This window comes from Nomascus leucogenys, chromosome 11, assembly GCF_006542625.1.
Source record: "Nomascus leucogenys isolate Asia chromosome 11, Asia_NLE_v1, whole genome shotgun sequence".
In the NCBI taxonomy this organism is placed as follows: Eukaryota; Metazoa; Chordata; class Mammalia; order Primates; family Hylobatidae; genus Nomascus; species Nomascus leucogenys.
In genome coordinates, this window is record NC_044391.1 from 3,194,590 (window position 1) to 3,216,513 (window position 21,924).

At 41.0% G+C, this 21,924-nt stretch overlaps 1 protein-coding gene and 1 non-coding gene across 6 annotated transcripts in view; both read left to right on the forward strand.

The window, feature by feature from the left end:
- The window catches only part of PLCB1 (phospholipase C beta 1), a 787,620-nt gene that overhangs the window by 689,066 nt on the left and 76,630 nt on the right, over positions 1-21,924 (forward strand). The gene's annotated exons all lie outside the window — the stretch shown is intronic.
- On the forward strand, positions 10,800-11,007 carry LOC115837394. Its single transcript, XR_004032439.1, has one exon. It is a non-coding gene; the product is annotated as a small nucleolar RNA SNORA73 family (small nucleolar RNA).

Here is a 21,924-nt window from a genome sequence, read left to right on the forward strand (position 1 = left end):
CTCAATATTGAAGAGATCAAAGCTATCTTGAGTAGAGGTAAAAGAAAAATTTTTTTAATTAAAAAATATATTTAAGGCCAGTGTGGTGGCTCATGCCTGTAAACCCAGCACTTTGGGAGGCTGAGGTGGGTCACAAGGTCAGGAGTTCGAGACCAGCCTGGCCAAAATGGTGAAACCCTATCTCTACTAAAAATATAAAAATTAGCCAGACGTGGTGGCCCGCGTCTCTATCCCAGCTACTCAGGAGGCTGAGGCAACAGGATTGCTTGAACCTGGGAGGCAGAGGTTGTGGCGAGCTGAGATTGCACCACTGCACTCCAGCCTGGGCAACAGAGTGAGACTCTGTCTCAAAAAAGAAAAAAAAAAAAAAAAAATATATATATATATATATATATATATTTAAATGACACTTTTAAAAATGGAGGGAGGAGAGTAGCTATGATATATCAGTTTACTGTTAGAATAATTTTGACAGATGGGATATTTTCGCATGTCAGCATCATTCAAATTTTTTATTATGTTAAACTGATTAACAATAATTACATATAAAAAGTGGACATTCATGTCATTCAGATAAAGCCACTACCCTGCTCTGTGGGTTTATCAGAAGGTGTCAAGTCCTACCTCCTCAGTAGGCATCTTCACAACCTGGCCCTGTATCCCTCTCCACCCACCCCCTTGCAGTGCACACTATACTCCCACTGTTCCAGCTCTTTGTCTGTCCCCAGATGGAACCATGCTTCTCCTGTTTCTGCTGCTAGGCCAGAATTCCTCCAGATATCTCCACGCTGGTACCTTTTTCTGCAGTTCTTGGTTCAAGTGTTTCTGTGCAGAGAGACTTTCTCAAATGGCAGAGTAGTTTCTTTTTTCCTTTTTTTTGTTTTTAATGTGTGCAACCATCATTCTGAAAATATCTTATTCTTGTGATTACTTGTTTATAAATTGTTTTGTCCCTACACAGGGGCTGCATCTCTGTTATTTCTCCAAGCACCTGGCATAGAGGAAATATTCAACAACTTTATAGAATGAGTTAATATTTTGCAGACTAAATAGTTGGGCAATAGAAAGTTGCATATATATTCTTATTTTTTAAATTGGGGAAACAGTAAAGTTCAGACCCATTCACTTTAAATATTCATCCAAAAGATATTTATTAAGCATTTGCTATGTGTCAGGCAGTGTGCTACATACTAAGGATACAGAGTGAACAGGAAGGTAGCCAGGAACCCTGTGCTGGGAATGGACAGGCCTCCAGGTGCCTAAGAAGATCAGAGTAAAATCAGGAACCAAATGATCTGGAAACTAAGTTGCCAAAATACTGTGGGTAGGATTCTGGGCATTTTTCTTCAATAATCTTATAGTGATACCTAAAGCCAGTGCAGTGGGGAGATTAAAGGATGAGACTATCAGAGGTAAGGGGAGCTTTAGGACACAAAGCCAGGCATTGCACAAATGCCAGAGTTTCCACGAGAAAGAAAAACTAAAAAGCAGCAAAACACGAGTCCCTGGATTAGTTGGTTAAACAATAGTCCCTCATCTTCCTAAACACTTCTTCAGATATGTCATTGAAAACCCCAGCTGGGAAGACCCCTCTGAGTTCCAAGACTGACTGATGAAATGATATTTCTACCTTTGATCTGTTGCAATAAAATTAAGATGTGAGTAGAAGAGAACAGAGATATCTCTATAAAGTTCCCTGTTACAGCTCAGTCAGCCCTTTGTATCCATGGCTTCCACATCCGTGGATTCAACCAACCGCAGATCAGAAATATTTGGGGGAAAAAACAGTGTCTGTACTGAACGTGTATAGATTTTTGTCCTTGTCATTATTCCCTAAATCATTGAGTTAGGTATTATCATTATTCCCTAAATTTACATTGAGTTAGGTATTATAACTAGCCTAGAGATGATTCAAAGTGTGTAAGTGGATGTGCAATGGGTATATGCAAATACTACACCCCTTTTTTGTTTTTTTTTTTTGAGACGGAGTCTCGCTCTGTCATCCGGGCTGGAGTACAGTGACGCAATCTAGGCTCACTGCAGCCTTCGCCTCCCGGGTTCCAGTGATTCTCCTGCCTCAGCCTCCTGAGTAGCTGGGATTACAGGCATGCACCACCATGCCCAGCTAATTTTTGTATTTTTAGTACAGACGGGGTTTCACCATGTTGGCCAGGCTGGTCTCAAACTCCTGACCTCAGGTGGTCTGCCAGCCTCGGCCTCCCAAAGTGCTAGGATTAAAGGCCTGAGCCACCATGCCCAGCCAGAGCCATCACCCCTGCCTGTACCACTTTAAATAAGGAACTTGTGCATCCGTGGATTTTGGCATCCAAAGAGGGTCCTGGAGCCAATCCCTCATGGATGCCTGGGGACAACTGTATTATATTAGGTTGCCAATCAATTCGTGTACACTTTACCCAGTTTTATACCATATTGAACCATTGATATTTGATTTGACATACCTGTGGCCATTTTTGAACAAGGCAATTCTGAACTAATATGTCTTGATGTGAGAGCATATTCCCTAGTGGCATCTTTGTTTCTATGGAATGCACTGATTCAATTTATATCCCTTTGATTTATATCCTGTTTCCATCAGGGAACAAGCTCTCGGCACTAACACCTGCTACACAGGAATGCCTCTACCATCTCTCTTAGATAGTTCAGAAGGCCCTTGAAGGTTTTACACATTCTAAATACCCTGGGACACTTCCCACCATATCACAAGGTCATTACAATTGTCTGCCAGTGATAATTTTGTTCCTTAGGTTCCTAAGCATTTACTCCTGGTTCTCAGTGGCTTTGTCAGCCTCCCACAGGGTTGGCAATGACACCCACTATACTTCTGTCTATCCTGTCTTGGGGAATCAGTTTAGCATCTTATCTCCTTGCTTGTTGGAATTGACACATCCAGCATTCAGACTGTCCATGCTACATGTAGGATAACCAACAAACAAAATTGCATTTTTTGAAACTTAAAGGCTCAATACCTTTATTTAGTATTAGGCTGCAGATTATTGGGCCTGTAAGTAGGACACATGTTGCCTAGAGTGGTCCGGCTCTGTCCTTTGCCATCTGGCTGCATGAATCAGTGTCAGCTGGATGCAAATATATCTCTCGAAAGGGGACATTGGGAAAAAGGGTAGATACACTAAGCACAGACCCCAGAACCTGTTCCCAGAAAAATATTTTCATGGTAAATCCTAAGATATTAAAGCACAGGTTTAAAATGCAGGCTGCATGCTTTCTCTGTCTTTTATTTTCATTGGATGCTAGAATTTGAATGGGCCCTGTTTCTCCTTTATTAATCCATGTTTTATTGCAGGAGAAATTCAGGAGAACTCAGGAATGGCAGGAAGTGGATGAGAAAGAGTATGTGATAGAAACTACAAGTAGACTTAAGGGCAAAACAAGAATAATGCTACTGAGACGATGAGGCTTGCATATCCAGCTGGCTACTGTATTGCCATATAGCCACCAGAATTGGATCTCAGCTTGGATTTTCGAGGCTTAGCAGTACAATGGGGATTGGGATTCATAAATTATAATTATAAGTGTTATTTATTAAAAGGTAGTTTTGGTCTCAGAAGGAACACAAATAATAATAATGCATGCATCACTGAAAGATAAAAATCCATAAAAAATAATTGGGGAATATGAGATAAGGGGAAAATTGAGAATAAGAATAAAAAGGTAACTTGGAGTAAGGGAGGAATAAATTAGTAAGCCAATCATAACACACACCCCATAACATCCTGGATATTGGTTGATGTCTGGATATTGAGTTGATGGGTCAACACCGGCCACAGCGGTGAAGCATCATTAGAGTAGCTTGGGCTTGCAAGGAAGGTCGGCATTATATCCCTTCCCATCCCCAGATGCCACCGTAGACTCACCTACACTGTCCCCAGGTCCTCATTGTACTCATTTTATTCGTTCACATGTTTTTTGAATGTATTCAGTATGCCAGTGACCAAGTTCTGGAGAAACCATACTTTGTAAAAAGTAGACATTGTCCTTGCTCCAGTGAAATTTACCCCCCCAAAAAAGGAGAGAAGGAACCGATAAACAAATGATCTCATGAAATAATTGTCTAGCTACAAACCCAGACAAGTTCTCTGGAAGAAAAGAGCATGGTGCCAGGAAAACCCAGACTGGTCTGAGCAAGGTAGGTATAGGGGATTGAAGATCAGGCAGAACATCTTGGAGCAAGTGATGTTTGAACTAAGAGCCAAAGGCTGAGTAGGAATTAACTAAGTAAATGATATAAGGTCTGGTAGAGTGAGAAAGAGTGTGTGGACGAAGAGAAACCCTTTCAGATACAGAGAATAATACACGCAAAATCCCTGTGATAGGAGGGACCATGGTGTGTGCAAGGAACTGAAGAGTCATGGTAGATAGACCGCAGAGCATCGGGAAAAGAATATACAGTGCAGCCAGAAAGGTAGACAGAAATGAAACCCATAAAGCCTTGGCTGCTGCATGAACAATTTTGGCTTTTATCCTAAGAAGACTTAAGGCTGGTGGAAGGTAGTGATATGATCAGATTTAGGCTTTGAAAATATTTTTATTGATTAATGTGGGGAGCAAAGTAAAGGGCAGAATGGGCAAGCGGGATGCAAAAGATTAGCTAGGGATACTATGTTAGCGCAGGCAAGAGACATTGGCAGTGTGGAGTCAGTTTATGACAGTGGTGATGGACAGAGGTAGAAGGATGTGAGAAGCAGGGCCTGGAGCCGGATTGGCTGTAGGACACAGGGAAAGGGAGGAGTCAAGGAATTGCCTAGACATGTGGTTTGTGCAACTGAGTGGATTTTGACTCCTATTCCTGGGCTAGGTGTCAAACTGCCAAACTAGGAATGAGGGGGAGGGAGCCATGACAGCAACGTTGGACATAGTTTGATTGAGATGTTTTCAGGCATCTAGAGAGGTCATGTAGACGGTAAAATGTACCACTTTGGAATTAAGAAGAGAAGTCTTAGCTGGAGATAAAAGATTTGTGAGTCATACATATTAAAATGGAAGGAAAGTGAAGAGAATATAGCATGACAAAGAAAAGAAGGCCTCGCCGGTCGCGGTGGCTCACGCCTATAATCCCAGCACTTTGGGAGGCTGAGGCAGGTGGATCACGAGGTCAAGAGATCGAGACCATCCTGGCTAACATGGCGAAACCCCGTCTGTACTAAAAATATAAAAAATTAGCCAGGCGTGGTGGCAGGCGCCTGTAGTCCCAGCTACTCGGGAGACTGAGGCAGGAGAATGGCATGAACCCGGGAGGTGGAGCTTGCAGTGAGCGGGAGATCGTGCCACTGCACTCCAACCTGGGCGACAGAGCAAGACTCTGTCTCAAAAAAAAAAGAAAAGAAAAGAAGGCCTCAGATGGAGCCATGGAGAGTTTTCAAGGAGCAACTAGGCCAGGGATTATCCTAAACTCAGCACTAGGATTGTAAGGGCAAGTGTTTATTTTCTCACCATTAACTTAAACTTCTTCTCTATTGTTTTGTGTTACCCATGGCAGACAACTGTCACTCATCTCTCACTCTAGAATTTCCTTAGTTAACCCTAAATCATCTTTGCCAATGATGATAGAAGTTTCACTCTAAATGGGTTTAATCAAGATGAAAAATATAATCACATCATTGTATAATGAATAAGACTTTACAGGTATGCTAAATGATTGTTCCAAAACCATTTAAATGACAGTGATTTTATACTTTTGTGTTTCACTGGTCGGCTTCCCTGGCCTTGACCTGTGAGCTCAGCATGAAGTGCTGAGATTTGATTTAAGATGACCTAGAGTTTATGTACAGTCATTTACTTGGAAATGATCACTTCGCGTATTTCAGAAGATGACATCTCTTAGGTCAGTTTTGCAAGTTCATTATTTCAAGCTGTCTAAAGGAGGTATAGGATTTTGTAACAAGTAATTAAGGAAACCACCACAAAAGTTTAAGTTTATACTATATGATAGTTTTCATTATCCAATGCTGCATTTTTTATAATAGACATTGAATAGGAGGGAACTATCCTTACTAAGTGGTAGGCATTTTTCCCCATGATTATTTGTTCGCTGAATTTGGAAGTGATGGAATTCCAGTGAAGAGCTATATCAGGATCATATGCACTCATGCACATGTGCAGTATAGGTATTTGCATGTGCTATGTTTCCCGGTGTTTCCCTGTGTTTGCTGTGTAATATATAAAATCAAGACATCAACTGTTGTCTCCCCAGAGTTATAGCTATATAACTTAAGCAGCAAAGGAAAGGATTTGGGGGTCCATTTTAATGTAGGCAAGAGATAAGACCATTTTTTCAAGTTAATAGGAAAGAAAATTATGGAGCTGTACTGTCCAAGGTGGTAAACACTAGCCATACAGGGCTATTTAAATGTAAATTATTGAAAAATTGAATAAAATTTAAAATTCAGTTTCTCAGTCACACTAGCACATTTCATGTGCTCAGTGTTCCCATGTAGCTAGTGGCTGTGGTATTGGACAATGCCAATATGCAACTTTTCCACAATTACAGATGGTTCTACTGAATAGTGCCAAACAAGAGCAGGGTTCAAATCCAGGCCAGTGCCTCTTTCTGCACAGCCAGTGCACTAAGAATGATTTTGACATTTTGAACTGATTGAAAAATAATCGAAAGAAGAATATTTTAGAGCACATGAAAATCATTTGAGATTCAAATTTTAGTGTCCTTAAAATTTCTATTGAGCACAGCCATGTGCATTCTGTTATGCATTGTGTATGTGTTCACACTACAACAGCTGCATTGAGTAGTTGTGACAGAGACTTTGTAGTCTGCAAAGTCTAAAATATGTACTCTCCGGCTCGTTAAGAACAGTTTGTTAACTCTTGAGCTAAAGGAAGGAAGGGAGTAGTATCACACATTGCCTTCATAAAAAATATTCTGTATAGATTTGGAAAATGAAATCAATAAGGAGAAGGGAAAGTATATCTAGAATTCATGCCCAGATTTGATGGCCGTGGGATATCCTGCATTTGGGGATGTGATGGCGGATCGGGGTGAAAGCTCTGGAAACGTTGGCAATAGCCTCTAACATGTATCCAAAAGGCTCCATCATACCCTCAGCTTTCTCAGTGTCTTTGCATGTTTTTTAGGATACTCTCAAAAGCTCACTTCTCTCTGTAATTCACCATCTTCCCCATTGTAAAAGGCAAATTAAGTCCTCTCAAAAGTTTGACAATATGAAACAAGGAAATTCAGTTAGTCTCTTGACAGCAATGCCAATTATCTGTCTTTTTTTTAAAACATTCTCTTAGGCGAATGCCTAAGACAATGGAAAATTGTTTTGCAGTGAGACCCAAGCCAATCCAGTCACAAGCTGCTCTCATTATAACCATCTCTTCCCATCTCTTGAGGATGAGCTCACTAACAAGAATACATTATCTCTTATTGGGACAGGCTTAAATACATGCAAGAACGTCATTAAGTCATTCCCTATCAGAATAGGAGCTATTCAGAATTTCAGCAGAACTAGCATTGTGTCTTCTCTACCTATGAATTGAGTGGTGTCATGACAAAGCACTGTAGGGAGCCCTGCCAACCTATTTGATAATGTTGATGGACAAGATTGTATGGGGGAGTGGGGAGAAAAAACACCTTTTATATTCTTCCCTGATATATGTATAAGTAGTTCTTTAGGAAGAGATGAAATGTGTGGCTTTGTCCTGAATAGATTCCCTTAAGGGGCACCCAGGGAATTTCTAGGCCCAGTGGAATTAGTGTTCTAGAAAGAGAATCATGCTTCTGTTGCAGAGCACCCTTCTTAATCCTCATGAATCCTAGTTAAGAGCACATATAATAGAGTATTCTTATTGATGCCTGCACCTTCCTTTGAAGTGCACCCAAAAGGATAAATGATATAGACATATGCTAAAGCAAGTATGGTGAAATGCTACTGGTGGAATCTATGTGGTAGGTATATGGGTGTCCACTGTAAAATGATTTCAACTCTTCTATATGTGTAAAGATTTTCATAACAAAATGTTAGGGAAAAAATCCTCCTGGAATACATTTCATGTAAGCCTCTAATTCCTCAGCATTAGCCACAGGCAGAACTGTCTTCAAAGGAGTAAATCATCAGGAAAAGTCTGTGACCCCAAAAGAGTGCCGTCCAAGTTTTCTCGGGCATGGCTCAGGTTCAGGCACAAATGCAAGTTCCCAGTTCCCATCTCCTCAGTGTGTGCCCGCTGACCTCCCTGCGACAGTTCTGCCCATTGACCAGTAGGGGATAATTCAGATGAACGCCTTTGTGCTTAGAATATGAGCACTTAGACTTCTAGATTTTAAAAGGATTTCTGAGCCCGATCCTTACACATGTGCTTTGGTTTGTACTGTCTTTCTGTACATCTTCGGTTAAGAGATGCTTTCTGGAGTGTTTTTTTTTTGGGTTTTTTTTTTTTATTATTATACTTTAGGTTTTAGGGTACATGTGCACAATGTGCAGGTTTGTTACATATGTATCCATGTGCCATGTTGATTTCCTGCACCCATTAACTCGTCATTCAGCGTTAGGTATATCTCCTAATGCTGTCCCTCCCCCTCCCCCCACCCCACAACAGTCCCCAGAGTGTGATGTTCCCCTTCCTGTGTCCATGAGTTCTCATTGTTCAGTTCCCACCTATGAGTGAGAACATGCGGTGTTTGGTTTTTTGTCCTTGCGATAGTTTACTGAGAATGATGTTTTCCAGTTTCATCCATGTCCCTACAAAGGACATGAACTCATCCTTTTTTATGGCTGCATAGTATTCCATGGTGTATATGTGCCACATTTTCTTAATCCAGTCTGTCGTTGTTGGACATTTGGGTTGGTTCTAACTCTTTGCTATTGTGAATAGTGCCTCAATAAACATACGTGTGCATGTGTCTTTATAGCAGCATGATTTATAGTCCTTTGGGTATATACCTAGTAGTGGGATGGCTGGCTCAAAAACAAGAAATGGGGAAAGGATTCCCTATTTAATAAATGGTGCTGGGAAAACTGGCTAGCCATATGTAGAAAGCTGAAACTAGATCCCTTCCTTACACCTTATACAAAAATTAATTCAAGATGGATTAAAGACTTAAATGTTAGACCTAAAACCATTAAAATCCTACAAGAAAACGTAGGCAATACCATTCTGGAGTGTTTTGTAGATGGATTTGAAGACTTCTCATTGCTTCAGTACAGAATGCCCTCGCAATGCATGCCTGGAAGGAGTCCATGGACTGATATTTTCTAGCCAAAGGGAGCTAAAAATCAGCCATTTTGACATTTGGATTTCTCATTGATGTGTCTTGTTTATTTAATTCAATTTAATATGAAAGAGTAGAGAGGGTAGAACAAACTGTTCAGCAATGTATAGATCATTAGGTTTTAAAACCAAATAAAAAGTACTCAGCGTAAAAATTTGCCTGACTGAAAGGATTTTGAAATTATTCTTGAAAGCTCTGAAGCACGCAGAGGCAGCTTTGGACGTGATGGATATTTTTGCTGCATAGAGTATCCAGTGCCAAAGAGATGATCCTGTCAGAAAATATTATGAAACCAACCTATCTTTGATAATTGCTTCAAATTGTCTACATATATAATTCTAAATCTCTTTTCAAAGTACTTACACTACCAGTGGTCTTTGATTTATAACTGCTGGTCCAAGAGATGGCCTACTAATAATATAAAACAGGGTCTTAGCTTCACTGCATATCATTTCCAGAAGATGTGAATCTTAAGTCAGTGTAAGAGATGTGTGAGTAGGAATGAGAACTCTTAGAAGTTGTAGGAAGGGGTTCAAGTCAGAGGGAACAGCAGATGTAGCTGGCCTAAGGCAAAGGGACCGGTGCAGGATCAGAAAGAAGTCCATTCCAATGAAAAGAGCTGAGACCAAGGGGAACCATAATGGGGCCAGAGCATGCAAGACCATTGCAAGAAGCATCAAGGGCATGGAGCTTTATCCAGAAGACAGGAGCCGCCATCGAGAGGGCATGCTCCAGCTTTTGTTTTAGCAGAATCTCTTTGAGTGTGATGTGGAAAACGAATTGGAGAGGGGAACCAGGAAACCTATTAGGAGGCTGCTTCTGTAATCCATGAAATGGCAATATTCTGCTTTTATGTCCCTGAGAAGAAAGCATAGGTAAGGACCACCGAATACACATTTGGTAGAAAAAGAATATTCCCCGGCTAAGGATTAGGAAGATAGAGAAAAGGATCAGGACCACCCACCCATTACTTCATTTTCCTTTATATATCCGACCAAGTACCCTTTCTAAATGAAAGTAAACTTTACAGTTTTTTTTTTTAATTTAAGCATCTCATTAGAACCTACTGAATATGAGTCTCCATATACTAATTGTAGTAAAAATCTGTCTGAAGGCTGGCATCAGTATGTCTGGGCAGGATGTATATTCTAGCCCAGATTTTGCATAGATGTCACAAGCAGTCCAGAATCCCTTGAGTTTCAGACATAGCTGTTAGAAGCACACTGATCTTCACAGGTGGAGGCCTCCACTGCCATCAGTCCATTAGTGCTGCTTAAATTTACAGCACCCTGGACAAGAGGAGAAGGTAGCCTAGCTGTTTCATTGGCCCCCACATCTCTCTGCCACATGATGGACAGCCATATCAGATTGCATTAGAATGTTGACCGCATACTAACTGGTGATCCTTCTTTCTCTCAATACGTATTTTAAAATCACTCTAAATGCCCTGCTCTTATTACTAGATTATTTGGCCTTGGTGTATAGTGTCTTGGGGTCATCAGTATGAAGGTCAGGTCACGATAAAAGAGCGGGATCTCCAATGTGGATACACCCAGGAGGTCACTCTCTCCCCAGGCTGTGTCCAAGTGGCATAGGGCAGCACAGGGCTCTGTCCCCATGATGTACAGTCCGTTTCTATGACCTAGGAGATGAAGCTGGGCCTCAACTCTGCACCTGCATATTCCTACAATTTCTCAGAGTCCTGTGGATAATGATGGAGGAGACAAACCATGCAGGAAACAGCCCTCTAGAGCACCCAATCTGGGTCTAAGTTTGTCTTACATGTTTAAGAAAAATTTGCCTTAATTTATTTTACTGTATTAATTGATTAATTTTTAAAGAAATAGTGAAGTCCATCACTAAGACCTCAGGCCATACCTTAGATATTGAGATGTTGAATAAATCCCACCAGTTTATTTTATTGTAATATGCCTCTTTTTTTCCTAAAAACTAAGCCCCAAAATAAAAAAGTTTACATTGTTACTTATTTATTTATTTTAGAGACAAACTCTCACTCTGTCACCCTGCCTGGAGTGCAGTAGTACAATTGTAGCTCACTGTAGCCTGAAACTCCTGGTCTCAAGCGATCCTCCCACCTCAGCCTCCCAAGTAGCCGGGACTACAGGCACATACCACCATGCCCAGCTAGTTATTTATATTTTGCTAAATGAATTTTTGAAATAAATTTCACAAATATTTCCCCATTTTCAGTTGAAATTTAATTTTTTCTTTCTTTCCTTCTTTCTTTCTTTTTTTTCTTTCCTTTCTTTCTCTCTTTCTTTCTTTCTTTCCTTTCTTTCTTTCTTTCTGTGCTTCTTTCTGTGCTTCTTTCTCTCATATTGCTCCTTGTGTAGCAGGGCTATCCCATAGGCAGGGTGCCCAGAGTAGTGAAACTTTAATTTTCAAAGAGTTTTTAATGCCAGAATCTGACTTATGAATTCACTCAGTAGATATTACATGTCACTGGCATATGACCTTTTAATAGATATTTTATTGGCCTAGGAATGGTAAGGTCAGAGACTTAAGTGGTTCCACTTCTAACAGCAAAAAGAAACTATTTCTGGCTATAATAAAATTTAGCATCTTAAAATTTAAATAGAATAGTTGTTTATACTTACTCAGGGAACTGGAGGGCTATATGGGATATTTAAATAAATTGTGGAACACTTGGTCCTGAAAACTGCCCATTGTAATACTTTAAACAAAATAATTTCATTTAAAAGTTTCAAGCCTCCTGAACATCAGGGAAAGGTGAAAATACAGTCATGGGATATAGAGACTAGCATCAGGAAAAACAGCTAGAAATCCTGAACTTGGATCTCTTCGCATGTCCTTGTGCTGCTTAAGAGATTGCTTAAGAGATGACCTTGATAACATTTTAAAAATTTGAGTGCAAAGTGCAATGTATTGCCTTTCCATGGATTAGAGCACATGATAACTCTTGAGCCAGATTATAAGAATCCCTATCATAAGATTAGGAGAAGTGGGAGAAAAGAATCAGAATCAAAAGCCTGACCCACAGCTGACTCCCTTGTCTAAAGAAAATGCTTGCTCTTGCTTTCAGCATGTGGCTTCCTGAAAATGATCTTTACCTTAATAAGTAACTGTTTAAAGCTTTACTTATTAATTTACTTATTAATTTGAATTAGTTTGAGTCCTTAGGGAACCCTGAGAGGGTTCTTTTTGTCTTGACTACAAAGGCCCACATCCCTCAGAAGGTACCCTCATGTCGGCAGCTGGACAACAACCTCAAGGATTGTCATTGTGGAATCATGGCACAATCCAATTTTTTATCTCACTGTTATGAGTTGAGTGGTGGTCCCCAAAAAGACATGTCTTTATCCTGTTTCCTGGAACCTGTGAATGTTCCCTTGTTTGGAAAAGAGATATTTAAAGATGTTATAAAGTTAGGATTTTGTAATGAGGAGATTATCCTGGATCTTCCATGTGGGCCCTAAATCCAGTGATGTGTGTATTAGTCTGTTCTCATGCTGCTAATAAAGACATACCAGAGACTGGGTAATTTATAAAGAAAAAGAGGTTTCATGGACTCATAGTTCCACATGGCTGGGGAGGTCTCACAATCATGGTGGAAGGCAAAGGAGGAGCAAAGGCATGTCTTACATGGCGACAGGCAAAAGAGAATGTGCAGGGGAAATGTCCTTTATAAAACCATCAGATCTCATGAGATTTATTCACTATCATGAGAACAGCACAGGAAAAACCCACCCCCATGATTCAGTTACCTCGCACTCGGTCCCTCCCATTACTCATGAGGATTATGGGAGCTACGATTCAAGATGAGATTTGGGTGGAGACACAGCCAAACCATATTGATGTATGTCCTTAGAAGAGTGAGGCAGGGAGAGATTTCACACAGAAAGAAGAGGAGCAGGAGGCAATGTGTCCACAGAGGCAGAGATTGGAGTGGTGCAGGCTCAGGTCAAGGAATGGTGACAGCTACTAGAAAGTGAAAGAAGCAAGGAACCGACTCCCCCAAAGGAGTGTGGCCCTGCTGACATGTTGATTTCAGACTTCTGGCCTCCAGAACTGTGAAAGAATACATTTCTATTGTTTTAAGCCACTCAATTTTTGGTAAGTCAATATAGCAGCCATAAGAAACTAATACACTAACAATGAATTCTGTTTCCTCCATTTATTCATACCTTCCCTAATGTCTGCTTTTCCAGGTGAGGTATCTGAAAGGTCTTTTTTCCTTCCATGCTCTTGCCCATCCTTCTGGAATATTCTTTGTGGCAGTTATGCAGACCATTACAACCACATTTCTTGTGGGTTGTATGTGTGAAATCTGCAGAGCTCAGAAAAAAAAATATCTGATCAAAAGCAACGCTTGAACTACTGAATTTCTTTCTATTCAAGTTTATTCATTCAGTATTATTTGTTGAATAAATATTCAACAAATATTTATTGAGCATATACATGTGCCAGGCATTGTTCTGCATGCTAGAGAAGCCTGGGGAAGTGAGGGGAAAGATGAACAAAAATCCCTGCTCCCATTAAGTTTTCATAGGCAAGCCATACATAAAATAAAGAGGTAAAGTTATAGCATGTTGGATGTAGTAAAAAGAAACTACAGAGAATTAAGAAAGAAAGAGGGATAGGGAATAGTTTTCTGTTTTAATAGGATGGTTATGGAAGACTTTACCAAGAAGGTGACCTCCAGAAAGGAGATATATTAGCCAGAGTTCCCCCGAGAAATTGAACCAATAGGAGATATTCACACTTACATATGTATGTGTGTGTGTATGAGATTTATTGCAAGGGAATTGGTTCATGTGATATGGAGGCTGGCAAGTCCAACATCTGCAGAGCAGATGTCCCAGTTTGAGTTCAAAAGCCACAGGCTGCTGGTCAACACAGTGGCTCACACCTGTAATCCCAGCACTTCGGGAAGCCAAGGCGGCCAGATCACTTGAAGTCAGGAGTTCAAGACTAGCCTGGCCAGCATGGTGAAACCCCATCTCTATTAAAAATACAAAAATTAGCTGGGTGTGGTGGTGCATGCCTGTCATCCCAGCTACTCAGGAGGCTGAGACAGGAGAATCCGGGAGGCAGAGGTTGCAGTGAGCCAAGACCACGCCACTGCACTCCAGCCTGGGCGATAGACTCTGTCTCAAAAAAAATAAAATAAAATAAAATAAAAGCCACAGGCTGCTGTAGAATAAAAAAGAACCAATGTGTTAGTTCAGAGGCCATCAGGAAGGAGAATTCTTTCTTACTCAGGGGAATGTTAACCTTTTGTTCTATTCAGGCCTTCAACTGGTTGGATGAGGCCCTCCCACATTAGGGAGGGTAATCTGCTTTGCCCAGGCTACTGATTTAAATGTTAACCTCATCCAAAAACACCCTCACAGAGACATTCAGAATAATGATTGACCAAATATCTGAGCACTCTGTGTCCCAGCTAAATTGACAAAATTAACCATAACAGGAGAGGAGTTGAGTGAGCCATAAGGTATCTGTGGGAAGAGCTTTCTAGGAAGAGTAAATTTCAAAAGCTAAGGGCCTGGCTTATTGAACAATGAGGCAGCAAGTGCAAGAGGGACTGAGAGGCACAAGAGATGAGTAGCAGATGAATTCAGAGTGTCCTTGAGGTGAGGCTGGTAGCAGACTTGATAGACCACGGGCATGGCTTTTTGTCTGCTTTTGGTTACTTTGTTAGACCTATTTCAGGGTCTCCACCATTGTCACGTTCTTTCCTTTTTATGAGTATTTTTTTTTTCTGGTTATGCCCATGAAACCTTATTTTAAGTCCCTAACCACAGGCTTTAGAGATCTATGCTGTATGAAAAGTAATTCATCCAATTCTATTATGACTTATATATAGCAATCTGCTCATTCATGAAACTAAGAATTCCAGGCATATCTGGTGTTACTAGCCTGTCCTGAGTATTGTGGTTCGAATTCATTTGTGGACTCTTGAGTAGGGCTGTCTGTCTATAATGACAATGCATATACATGTAGAACCAGCTTATGAGAGTTTGTGTCTTATAAACTGCATAGTAGATTTAATAGTTTCTCCATACGTATTTCATGATTCCCACCTCAGAGGGCACAGGAAATGGTCCAAAGTAGATGCCTCTAACATAAAATGCCTGACAAGGCATCTGGGTCAGTGAGCTTTAGCTGCATAACAAACCACTTCAAAACTTAGTGACTTGAAAACAAATCACTGTTAAGACAATAACCGTATGTTACTGCTCACAAGTCTATGGGTCAGCTGAACCTTTCTGCTGATGTGCGTTGGGCTTCATTGATCCCAGCTGGTCTTAGGCAGGTATCTGTGTTCAGCTAGCAGATCAACTGAAGTCTGGCTAGTTGAGGACGGTCTTACCTTCCTGGCTGGCAGCTGGCTGGCTGGCAGTTGGGACAGGAGGAGTGACTGGGCCCTGTGTCTCTCTTCTTCTAGCAGGCTAATCAAAGCTTGCTCAAAAGCAGGAGCATAGACTTCTTAAGGCCTAGGCCCCAAACTGGCGTATTGTCACTTTGATCACATTTTACTGTCCAAAGCAAACACCAATACCTGCCCAGATTCAAGTGGGAAAGAAGTAGACTCTAAGTGTTTATAGGAGCTGAAAAATAACCGTGGCCATTTTTTCAATCTATACATAATATGCTAATTTATTGTATGTGTTAACTTGACTGGTCCACCGGGTGCCCATTCATTTGGTCTGAGTCTGATGGCCTGAGAATGAGGAGAGCTGATGGGGTATTACACACACACACATACACTATTGATTCTGTCTTTCTGGAGAACCAAGACTAATACAGATTTTTGTCCCAAGAGTGGTTCTAGAGGAAGAGAATTGTAAGGATGAGTTTCCTGAATCGGTTCTGAGGTTTCTGGCATTGGTTCTCTCATCCGATTAGGTTTAACAATGCTAATAACTCTGTTTCCATTAATAAAGAGGGCACTGATAGATAGTCCATGGTGTACTCTGTCGATAGAGATATACAAAATATTACCATTGGATACTCCTAATCAACCACTTATAAGAAGCAAAGATTTTGGTGACTGTGTATATGATGCTTTTGAACATGATTGGCAAAGTAAGAAATGTAAAGAGATTGGCTTCTATTGTCATTGAACAAAGAATGAGCTCAGGGTTTGAATTCCCAGGTCAAATGCTGCATACATGATCTAAAAGCTGCTATGTCTGCCTCAAGGAGACCTTTATCTCCTATAGCCTTAGGACTAAGATCACTGAAAATCAAATGCAGGATCTCATCCTGTAACTGGCTGAACCAACACAATTTGAACCCTCAGCCTCACAAGGTGTCTACTGTTAAAGTCAGCGTATGAACTAGGAAGGAATGTGTTGCTCAAAGTTGGAATGGAGATCAGCTTCAGCCCCAATGAAGCTGAGGACATTGAGCCCCTAACTTATGATGAGGGTTCTTTGCCAGCAGAAGAGCCCTCTCCAGCCTTTTCTAAGGGGATTAATCCTGTATCACCAGAGGAAACTCTAAGGGTCTCCCCCAAGGCAGTTGCCATGCAAGATGATGCTGATTCTATTCATGACCCCTCTTTGTTTCTAGACCTATAACTACATTCAAGTCCAAAGAGGCCCCTAAAGGTGACGTAAAAAGTGCAACCCATGAGGATTTATGCTATGCTCCAAATAAGTATTTAGTATTTAAGTTTTCTAATTTATAAGAGAAAAGTTTGGAAAACTGTGAGGGAATGCATATTAAGAACATAGGATAACGGTAGGAGAAACACAAATTAGATCAAAATGAATTTATTGATATGGATAAAGGAAGCAGACAGCATGCATTTAATTTTGCAGCTCAGGCATTTGGAAAGTGCTGTAATTGTTTAGTCAGTTGGCTGAAACACGGGCCAGAAGGTCACCCACAGTGAGCGAGCTGGAAATGCTGAACTTCCCTTGGTTTAATGTAGAGGGAGGGATTAAATGACTTAGAGACATTGGGATGTTAGAGTGGGTTTGTCATTCAAGAATGACTCACTCACATTGGGAGGGTCCTGGAGACATACCTTTCACCATAACTGTGAGAAGTAAGTTTGCGAGGGAGTCCCGGCATCCTTGAAGAGCTCTGTGACACTCTACTCTGTAGGCCAGAACTTACAATGGAAACTGCAGTCACTGAATTGAAAAGTCTAAATGTAAAGGGAATAATTGGATCCCAGGGTGGCAGGGGCCAAGTGGCAGCACTCGACCATCAAAGGCAAGATGGGCATGATTACCATGATGAACAGTGGAGTCAGGCAGCAACCAAAATTCTCTAGCTCACAGACAACCAGGCACTGGCCAGTTGATCATGGTGTTCCTGGAAAGTAAGAGATAGGCAGGTGACTAAATTCTTTTTTGCTCTCTGTAAGCAGAAAATTTCTATGTCAAATGAAAAAAAAAAAAGTATTACCTGAATCATGAAAGCAGAGAGTCACTCTCCTTCAAGGAATTCCCACACTTGAGCCAGTTTATAGACCCAAAACCCTTTCAATGAAGGGGAGGCTGGGTCTCTTTGAGGAAAGAACCCTGTACATTACTGAAAATTTATACTGTTCATCTTTCTCCCACCCTTCTCCAAATGGACCTATGGTGTTTTACCAGGTGACTATGCATTGGAGAAGAGGAAATAATCAGACCTTTTGGGGACTACTGACCACTGGCTCTGAACTGACACTTATTCCAGAAGACCCAGTATTTCACTGTGGTCCACCAGGCAGAGTAGGGCTAATGGAGGTCAGGTGATCAACAGAGTTTTAATTCAGGTCCATCTCACCGTGAACTTCATGAGTCTCTAAACTTATCCTGTGGTAATTTCCCTAGTGTGAAATGTATACTTGGAATAGATATATTCCCTGACAGAACTGCTACATTGGTTCTTGTGACCTGTGGAGTGAGGGCTATTGCAGAGGGAAAGGCCAAGTGGGAGCCACTAGAACTGTTTCAACCTAGGAAAATCATAAACCAAAAGCAGTACCACATTCCTGAAGGATGGCAGAGATTAGTGCTACCATCAAGAATTTCAAAGTCGCAGGGCTGGTGAGTCTCATTATACTCCCATTTAACTTACTTGACCTGTGCAGAAAACTGGATGATGGAGAGTAACATGGAAAGTTTAACCAGGTGGTGACTCCAATTGCAGCTGTTGTACCAGATGTGGTTTCATTAATTAGCACATTCCCTGGTACTTGGTACACAGTTATTGATCTGGCAAATGCCTTTATTTACATCCTTGTCAATAAGACCCATGAGAAGCAGTTTGCTTTCAGCTGTCAAGGCCAGCAGTACACCTACACTGTCCTACCTAAGGGGCATATCAACTCTCCAGCCCTATGTTGTAATTTAGTTCACAGGGATCTTAATTGGCTTTCATCACTAGTCCATTACATAGATGACATTATGCTGATTGGACCTAGTGAGCAAGAAGTAGCAACTACTCTAGTTTTATTGGCAAGACATTTGCATGTCAGAGGGTAGGAGATATATCTGACAAAGTTTTAGGACCTTCTACCTCAGTGAAATTCCTAGGATTCCAGTGGCGTGGGACATGTTGAGATATTCTTCTGAGGTGAAGGATAAGATATTGCATCTGGCCCCTGCTAAATCAAAAAAGAGGGACCATGCCTAGTGGGCTTCTTTCAGTTTTGGGAGGCAATATATTGCTCATTTGGGTGTGTTACTCCCACTCATTTATTTAGTGACCCAAGAAGCTGCTAGTTTTGAGTGGATCCCAGAACAAGAGAAGGTTTTATAACAGGTCCAGCCTGCTATGCAAGCAGCTCTGTCACTTGGGCCATATGATTCAGCAGATTCAGTGGTGTCTAGATTTAATATTATGTGTCATGTCCCAATAAAGCTCGGAAGTAGATATTAACACCATTGCCATCACCCACCCACACACATCCCTACAAGTGAAGAAACAGAAACCTCAAAGCAGGTAAGTGACTGGTCACAAAAATCACAGGTAATAAAGCCAGCAATCAAACATTATCACAGCATGCTAGAAAGCCTATCTGCTTTTGATTTCTCAGTCACACTATTTTTTAGTAATTCCAAAAAAAATAGGCTTGACCAGATGCGGTGGCTCACGCCAGCACTTTGGGAGGCCGAGGCAGGTGGATCACCTCAGGTCAGGAGTTTGAGACCAGCCTGGCCAACATGGCAAAACCTGGTCTCTACTAAAAATACAAAAATTAGCTGGGCGTGGTGGCACGTGCCTGTAGTCCTAGCTACTTGGGAGGGTGAGGCAGGAGAATCGCTTGAACCCGAGAGGTGGAGGTTGCAGTGAGCCAAGATCGCGCCACTGCACTCCAACCTGGGTGACAGAGAGAGACTCTGTCTCAAAAAAAAAAAAAAAAAAGGCTTATATGGTGGACTCTAACATAATCAGGGCTGACTTATATGTTTGTTTTTTTTTTTCACATATTTTCCTCAATGTTCTGTTCATATCGCATAGAACCACTGAGAATTCTTCTCTGGCATTCACAGGGCCCCTAAGTACTGCTTCACAGACCGAACGGAAGCAGTATTAATGGGTCTTTTCCTAGATGAGCCCAAGCCTCAAGCATACTCCTGTGCCTCAGTCAGCCAATCTAGAAACAGGGCGAGCTTCTAAAGATGAAAGGGCACAGTCTCTGCTTTTAGTAATCTCACTAGGGCAATATAGCCAAGTGGAATGAAGAGAGGAGACAAGGGCTAGACTGTGTGACATGGGCCATAGGTTGACAGAAGCTCCAAAAATAGAGTGAGTGCTCTGAGGAAGCTACACAGTAGCAAGAACGTGGTGAGCTGGGTGGAAAACGATGAGTTCGGTCTTGCAGGATACCTGGCAAAGGTGGGACGTCTGTAGAGGGACTGGCTTGAGCATATGGTCTCAGAACAAGCTGTGGATTCTCTCTTTTAAAGTTCCAGACTTTCATAACTTCACTTTGGCCTGCATGCTTTCTTTTTGGAGGCAATAGCTTCATAAATGCCATAAGAGGAAATTCAACCCAGAACCCTCCATTGATTTCATTTTCTCTTTGAATTTGGCAGAGACCCCTTTAAGACCAAATCTCATCAAGAAAAATGTAATCTGAGCTACATATCGTACTAAATCACTTCCCCCCTCTTTTTAAATTTGAAATCAGCTTTTATTTTATATATATTTATTTTGAGATGGAGTTTTGCTCTTGTCACCCAGCCTGGAGTGCAGTGGTGCAATCTCAGCTCACTGCAACTTCTGCCTCCTGGGTTCAAGTGATTCTCCTGCCTCAGCCTCCAGAGTAGCTGGGATTACAGGTGCCTGCCACCACGCCCAACCAATTTTTGTATTTTTAGTAGAGATGGCGTTTTACCATGTTGGCCAGGCTGATCTCGAACTCCTGACCTCAGGTGATCCGCCCATCTTGGCCTCCCAAAGTGCTGGGATTACAGCTGTGAACCACCGCGCCCAGCCATCAGCTTTTATTTTATATGCATGCATAGCATCCTACAACAATAACTTTTAAAAAAAAAATAAGACATCACCATTTTCTATGATTGCAACCTATATAGAGAAACAGCCTGGTGTTATACTATAAGACAGTTTCCTTAAAATGTGTGAGTAATGGCTATTAAATCATTTTACGGGGTCATTTCTAAAACAATACTCTTTGTCACTGTTACCATAATTACCTTTAGTTGTGGCCATATTTTAAAGAACAGAACGCTTTATCGTGACTGTTATAAATACAAATTATTTTTCCCCTTGCGGGAATCATGAGGCTAATTTGTTTACTGTTTTCCTTCTAAAACAGATCTTTATTAAAAGGAAATCAGTACAATGATTGTGATTAAGATCAACAGCTCTCTTAATTTTTTGTTCTGTTGAATATCAAGTTTTTTCTGCCTTCCTACCTCTCTCTTTCCATAAGACAAATCCTTTTGCTGGCAAGGGGTATGTGTGTGCATGCAACTCCTGACTTACATCTTCACTCTTACACTTGTGCTAATTGATATTAAAATTAGAAGTCCAGGATGCCAATGAAGGAAATAAGCTCTGAACCATGCAGGTCACAGTTTCTGTTGGTCGTATTTGTGTCAGGGAGCTGTCAGACTCTGCAGTTTGAAATTTAAGTTCTCAATGGACTCTGCGCGCATGTCCTTGATGTGTGATTCACACCAGTGGTATCATCATGGGGTCATTTTATTGAAATGTTGAACTTGTTTGCAGGGGCCTTAATTCTTTAGCTTTCTGCAAAACCTAGTTATTTGATGTGTTCTCTGTTTGGGGATAATAGAGAGTAAATGGAAATAAGACATTAACATTGCCCAACCCCTATTATAGTTAGTGTTAATAATCTTTGCCCATAGAAATTACCTTGGCTTATATAACCACTATTCAGATAAAACAAGGAAATGATGACATCAGTGTAAGATTGAATGAGATTTGACCATTGTACATGCCATGCTTTGCAATAGTCTAAAAACCTGGAGAGAATGATCAGAGCCATCTAACTCAAGCCCAGGGGTAAGCAAACAATCAGTAAAAAATGCTTAAAGCGCATGACATTTTAATATGAATTTTTAATATTTAATTAATTTTGGTGGCGATTGTCAACCTTTTATCAAATAGCTATTTATTATTAGAACTTCTTGCTAATGATTACTGATTTCGACTGTTTGTAAGTCTAGCCTTACAATTTATTC